This window comes from Pristis pectinata, chromosome 7 (assembly GCF_009764475.1).
Source record: "Pristis pectinata isolate sPriPec2 chromosome 7, sPriPec2.1.pri, whole genome shotgun sequence".
Taxonomy (NCBI): domain Eukaryota; kingdom Metazoa; phylum Chordata; class Chondrichthyes; order Rhinopristiformes; family Pristidae; genus Pristis; species Pristis pectinata.
In genome coordinates, this window is record NC_067411.1 from 1,756,020 (window position 1) to 1,763,353 (window position 7,334).

Sequence of the window (7,334 nt, forward strand, 5' to 3'; positions counted from 1 at the left end):
CGAAGGAAGGGAGGAGCCAGAAATCGGAGGTTTTAACGAGGGTGTGAATAGAGGGTCAGATTCATACAGCATAAAACAGGCCCTTTGGCCCTCAAGTCCATGCTGACTGTCTACCACACTGATCCCATTTGCCAGCACTTGGTCTGTTGGAATACAGAACGCACTGCTTGAGAAGATGGCGGAGGCAGAGACCCTCTCAGCATTTATGAAACATCTGGACGAGCACTAGAATAGCTAATGCCTCGTAGGCTGGTAAATAGGATTAGTGAGAGTGGGTACTTGATAACCGGCATGGACATGGTTGGGTGAAGGGCCTGTTTCTGTGCAGCATGCCAAGTGGACTCCAGATTCCAGCTACCATCTGGGTGAAAAAGTTCCCCCTTTGATCCCATAATTCTTGTATTTACCATGGAAACTAGCTGAGTTTGGGAAGGGAGCATTCTTGTGCACATCAACATTACGAAGGAGGTCCTGAAACGTATAAAGGTGGATAAATCCCCGGGGCCTGAGAAGGTTTATCTGAGGACATTGTGGGAAACAAGAGAGGAGATTGCTGGGGCCCTGGCAAAGAATTTTGTGTCTTCCTTAGCCACAGGTGAGGTTCTGGAGAACTGGAGCGTGGCTAATGTTGTACCTTTGTTTCAGAAGGACAACAGGAACAAGCCAGGGAACTGCAGGCCGGTGAGCCTTATAGAAGTGGTGGGGAGGTTATTGGAAGGGATTCTGAGAAACAGGATTTATGTGTAGTTCAAAGGCAAGGACTGATTAGGGATAGTCAGCATGGCTTTGTGCATGGGAAATTATGTCTTGATTTTGATTGAGTTTTGAATTTGAGTGTTTTGAAGAGGTGATCAAGAGGACTGATGAGGGCAAGGCGGTAGACGTTGTCTTCGTGGACTTTAGTAAAGTCTTTAACAAAGTCTCGCATGGAAGGTTGGTCTGGAAGGTTGGAACACATGGGATTCAGGGCAGCTAGCTAACTGGATACAAAATTGGCTTGGGGGGGGGGAGGTGAAGGAGGGTTTGTTTGTCAGATCTGGAGGCCTGTGACCAGTGTTGTGCTGTCGGGTTTAATGCTGGGTCCACTGTTTGTCAGATAGATGAACGATTTGGATGAGAAGGAGGCATGATCAGTAAGTTTGCAGATGACACCAAAACTGGTGGTGTGCTGGGCAGTGAAGAAGGTTGTCTCAGGTTACAACAGGATCTGGATCAACTGGGAAAGTGGGCCAAGGAATGGCAGATGGAATTTAACCCAGACAAGTGTGAAGAGATGTGTTTTGGGAAGTTAAACCAGTCCAGGACTTACAGAGTGAATGGCAGGTCCCTGGGGAGTATTGTAGATCAGGGACCAAGGGGTACAGGTACGTGGTTCCCTGAAAGTGGCATCACTGGGTGGTGAAGAAGGTGTATGGAAGCTTGCCTTCATCATTTGAGGCACTGAGTTGAGATAGAACCTTGCTTGGGCTGCACGGAGTATTTCTGTGAGGAAAGATGTGATTAAGCTGGAGAGGGTGCAGAAAAGCTTCACAAGAATTGGAGGGCTTGAGTTCTAAGGAGAGATTGGATAGATTGGATCTGTTTTCCATGGAGCAAAGGAGGCTGAGAAGTGACAGACAGAGGTATATAAAATTATGAGAGGCACAGATAGAGTAGATAGTCAGTGTCTGTTTCCATGGTTGGGGTGTCTAAAACTAGTGGGCATCAGTTTAAGGTGAGAGGGAGGAGGTTTAAAGGGGACCTGAGGAGTAAATTTTTCCCACAAAGTGTAGTTGGTACCTGCCAGAGGAGGAGGTGGAGGCAGGAACAATAACAACATTCAAGAGACATCTGGACAGGAATATTAAATTAATGCAGGCAAGTGGGATTATAATAGGTGTGATGGTCGGCAGTGGGCTGAAGGGCCTGTTTCTATGCTGTACACCTCTAGGAATCTATGACCTTTTTAAACCTTGTAAAGCTTTTAAACAGCTCAGACACCATCTATAAATTCGCCGATGACACCACTGTTGTTGGCAGAATCTCAGATGGCGATGAGGAGGCGTACAGGAGTGAGATAGACCAGCTGGTTGAGTGGTGTCACAACAACAACCTCGCACTCAATGTCAGCAAGACCAAGGAACTGATTGTGGACTTCAGGAAGGGGAAGTCGGGGGAACACACACCAGTCCTCATTGAGGGGTCAGCGGTGGAAAGGGTGAGCAGCTTCAAGTTCCTGGGCATCAACAGCTCTGAGGAGTGGGCCCAACACATTGGTGCAACCACAAAGAAGGAATGCCAGTGGCTCTACTTCAGGAGATTTGGTATGTCACCAAAGACACTTACAAATCTCTACAGATGTACGTTGGAGAACATTCTGACTGGTTGCATCACTGCCTGGGATGGAGACTCCAATGTGCAGGATCGCAAGAGGCTGAAGGGGGTTGTAGACTTGGCCAGCTCCATCACTGGCACAACCCTCCCCACTATCGAGGATGAGGCAGGATCCATCACTAAAGGTCCTCACCACCCAGGACATGCCTTCTTCTTGTTACTGCCATCAGGGAGGAGGTACAGGAGCCTGAAGACCCACACTCAATGATTCAGGAACAGCTTCTTCCCCCGCCATCAGCTTTCTGAATGGTCCATGAACCCATGAACACTACCTCGTTATTCCTCTTTCGCACTATTTATTGATTTTTGTGATAAAGTAGTTTTTATGTCTTGCACTGTACTGCTGCCGCAAAACAACAAATTTCACAACATTTGTCAGTGATAATAAATCTGATTCTTCCCCCACACCCCGCCATCTTACCTAAAGTTATTTCCTCTAGTTTTTGACAACTCTTGTTATGGGGACATTTCCACTTTGTCTAGCCCTCCATATAATTTTGTACCTCTCCATCAGGTCCCCCTCAGCTTCCTCTGCTCCAAGGAAAACAACCTCTCCTCATCACTGAAACACTCCATCCCAGGCAACATCCTGGTGAATCTCCTCTGCACCCTCTCCGGTGCAGTCAAGCCCTTTCTCTAGTGAGGTGACCGGAACTGTACACAGTGCTCCAGCTGTGGCTTTACAAATGTTTTATAAAGTTGTACCAGAACCTCCCTGTCCCTGTTGTCTCTGCCCTGGCTATTGAAGGCAAATATCCCAGCTACCTCCTTTGCCACTTTACCTCTGCTGCTACCTTCAGGGATCTTTGGACTTGGACACCAAGATCTCTCTGCTTCTCAATACAGGGGCTCCCAGGGTTACAGAAGACCTGATTTAGGGAAATCCAACTTTATGCAAATTCTCCCATACATTTTTAAGGAATTGTTCAAAAGAGTAACGATATAAAATGTTTTGTGGTACTAATTAATGAGTGCATACAGTATATAATCTATTAGTTTAATTATTGGTACTGTTAGGGTGAATATTGAATGAGATGAAAGAATTAAAGCAAACGTATGTAGAGCAAATAGACAGGGTCGCTACAGGAAACACACATTTCTGACAGGGAAATCAGCTTACGAACAGTTCTCAGGAATGGAATCCATGACGTAACCCAGGGATTGCCTGTACTGTCCACGACGTAACCCGGGGACTGCCTGCACTGTCCACGACGTAACCCGGGGACTGCCTGCACTGTCTTGGACCCACCATTGTGTGCATGTCCTACTCTTTTCAAAATGCATCACCTCACACTTGTCAAGATTAGATTCCACCCGCCATTGCTCTGCCCGATGTACCAACTAATCAATATCGTCCAGTAACCTAGGACTCTCCTCCTCACTATCAACAACACTATTTTTCATGCCCTGTGAAAACGTACTGATTCTATCTCCTACATTCACGAGTAGTCTGAAGCTCAGCTCTGTGTCAGATATGACCCCAAGGTTGTGGGTTGTTTATTTCAGCTTCAGACAATTGACAGGTAGATTTGAGAAGTGGGAGAGGAGCAGTGAAGGATCCTTGGAGAGATCTTCACTCATGGTACATGGGAAGAGAAGCCATTGCCTACACTGGGGAAGGATGGAATCAGGTGAGTGCCATCCCAACTAATCATCATGGATGGGATGGTGTGGTCAACCTTCCAGAACACAGAACAGTACAGCACAGGAACAGGCCCTTTGGCCCACAATGCCTGTGCTGACCATGATGTCAAGTTAAACTAATCCCATCTGCCTGCATACGGGCTGTATCCCTCCAATCCCTGCCTGGTCATGTGTCTGTCTAAATGCCTTCTAAACATCACTATCATATCTGCCTCCACCATCTCCCCTGGCAGCACATTCCAGGCACCTACCACTCTCTGTGTGTGTAAAATAAAACAACTTGTCTCATAAATCTCCTTTAAACTTTCCCCCCCTCACCTTAAAGCTATGTCCTCTAGTATTTAACATTTCCACCCTGGGAAAAAAATAGTCTCCATCTACCCCATCTATGCCTCCCTCTCATAATTTGAAATATTCCTATCAGGTCACCTCTCACCCTCCGACGTTCCAGTGAAAACAATCCAAGTTTTTCCAACCTCTCCCCATAGCCAATACTCTCTAATCCAGGCAACATCCCGGTGAACCTCTTCTGCACCCTCTCCAAACCCTCCACATCTTCCTATAATGCGGCCACCAGAACTGCACACAATCCTCTAAGTGTGGCCTGACTAAAGTTTTATACAGCTGCAACATGACTTCCTGAGTTTTATATTCTACACCCTGACCAATAAAGGCATGCCTGCCGTATGCCCTCTTTACCACTCTATCATTAGCTTTCAGGGAGCTATGGACTTGCACCCCAAGATCCCTCTGTAGGTGAATGTTCCTAACGATCCTACCATTTACTGTACACTTTCCTCTTTGTATGACACCTCACACTTGTCCAGATTAACCTCCATCTGCCATTTCTCTGCCCACATTTCTGACTGGTCTCTATCCTGCTGGATCCTTTGACAACCTTCTTCACTGTCCACAGCTCCACCGATTTTTATGTCAGCTGCAAACTTAACTAATCAGCCCACCTACGTTTTCGTCCAAATAATTTACATCACAAGCAACAGAGGTCCCAGCACTGATTCCTGTGGAACACCACTGGCCGTAGACCTCCATTCAGAGAAACACCCCTCCACCACTACCCTCTGTCTTCTATTTTGAAGGTAATTTTGAATCCAATGAGGCAGAATAGTTTTACCTTTGTCTCTGTGACAGTCATCAGATGGGATAAATTTGAAGAGTGACATGTTATGATAATAACTCACCATCAGCCCTGTTTTAAAACATGCAAGTATTTTCCCATTGCATATCATTTATTTCAAGAAATGAACATGACTAAAACTGAATGTACAATTCATTCACTTAATTTTACAAAGGTGATATCTTTTATACCAAATTCAGCCTTTTGAAAAAATATATAACATTTATCTAAAGAAATTTGAAAAAATACAAAGCCATTTTGTGTTTTATAATTTTGAAACCTGATTGCATTCTCTAAAAACACTGACCGGCCTCCTACCACTGCAGGCTTCAACCACACTTCTCCCATTCCGTATTGACCAAAGGGCATTATTTTTGCTTCCAGCTGTTTTTTGGTCTTTAAATTGAAATGTAAGATCTTAAATGGATAATATCAGTCAAAATCCAGCAGTGAACTGTGGTATGGAGGTATGTGGGCTGTTAGAGTATACAGAGCACTACTTGTGTTGTATAGGACTAGATTATGATCTGTGTTATTTGGTTTGTCCTATTTAGGAGCCATGTTAGACTTGTCTGTGTATAATGACATGTAAATTTTGACCAACTGTGATTAGTATTTTTCCAGAAAAAAAGTACATTTAACAAAAGCTTAAACTGTCCAGCACCCAAACTACGTCACTAAATGCTCACTAACTGGTTCTGAACCACACAGCAGAAACACTGAGCGATTTAGTCCAGTGCAAAAGCTACAGGCAAGCCATTCACACCATTGCAATAATTTCAAAGGGGCACTGTCCCTTCAACAGCCAGCTTTCCACATCATTGTGATGTCCGCTTTGTTACACCGAGTGAGGGACTTTGAGAATGCTTTTGCATTGGTTCATTGTCTAGTTCAAGATCCGTGCAGTAGCTGGTCCTGCAATGGCAGGAAACTGGTTCGGCAATCGTGTATCTGCGGATTTTGCCGTTGGTACAGGTCAAGGTGACTTCTGTAGATTTGGCAGTGTTTGGTAAACAGCAGCTGCACTCCGTCACCATCCGCTCCAAGGCTGGGTCATAGCAAGTCGTGGAGGGACACTGCCCTTCACAAACTCCGATAACTGCCTGCACATTGAAAAAACACAACTCAGAAGCTGAACCTTTGTAAGTTTGGACTAAGTCCATGCCAAGTTCCCAGATCTAATTTTCAAATGCTTTGGCAGTCTAAGTACATAGCCGTTTTTTTTACTTCACTCTAAAACAGATCCAAGGCAGAATAGTTGATGCGGATGGGCAGCTCGCTTTATGACAGGCTTGGCTTGTATTCGCCAGAGTTCAGAAGAGTGAGAGGTGACTAAATTGAAATAAATAAGATCCTGTGGGGCCTGGAAGGGCGGGGATGGAGAGGATGTTCCCTCTTGTAGGAGGATCACTCAGCACATTCTCAGTAATGAAAAAAGATGTATTTCACTGTGTGTTTCGATGCACATGTGACTAATAAATAAATATCTTAATATAAGGGGTCACCCAATTAAGACAGATGAGACAAAATGTTTTCTCAGAGGGTGGTGAGTCTTTGGAATTTGCTTCCTCAAAGGGCAGTGAAAGCAAAGTTTTTGAATACTTTTAAGACAGAAAATGATACAGTCCATAGGCAAGGGGGGAGGGGTGAAAGGTTGTGCTGGCAGACGGAGGTGTGGGGTCGAAGTTACAGTCAGAGTAACCATGACCTGGTGAAATGGTGGCGTAGGTTCATGGGGCTGAGAGGGAGACCCCTGCTCCTAATCTCTCTGTTCACATGGTTTAAATTACATGCTTACTGCTTGTTTCTCTTAACATTGGAGATAATGAAGGGTCAAAGATATTGTCCTCTGAAAGGATGGGCAGATAAAAAGACAGCTGGAGTAAATGACAGAATGTAGAGTTAGGAAGGCCATTTGGCTGAACAGAGACCTTAAACATTAGGCTTTTTTTTCCCACACTGGGAAGGTGAGTAATGAGTGTGAGGCAGTGTGGGCCTATCATTTGCTGCCTAAAATTTCTATTGTGAAAGAGGCCCAAGATATCCCGCGGAGTGGCAGACTGAGGTGAGGGAAATGGGCTGTGGACCTGGGTCACAGACAGTGGAGGAGGACCTGGGGTTGGCTGGCTGAGGCATCATTTGAGTGACGGTGGTTGAGAGGGTGGTCAGGGGGTGGATACGA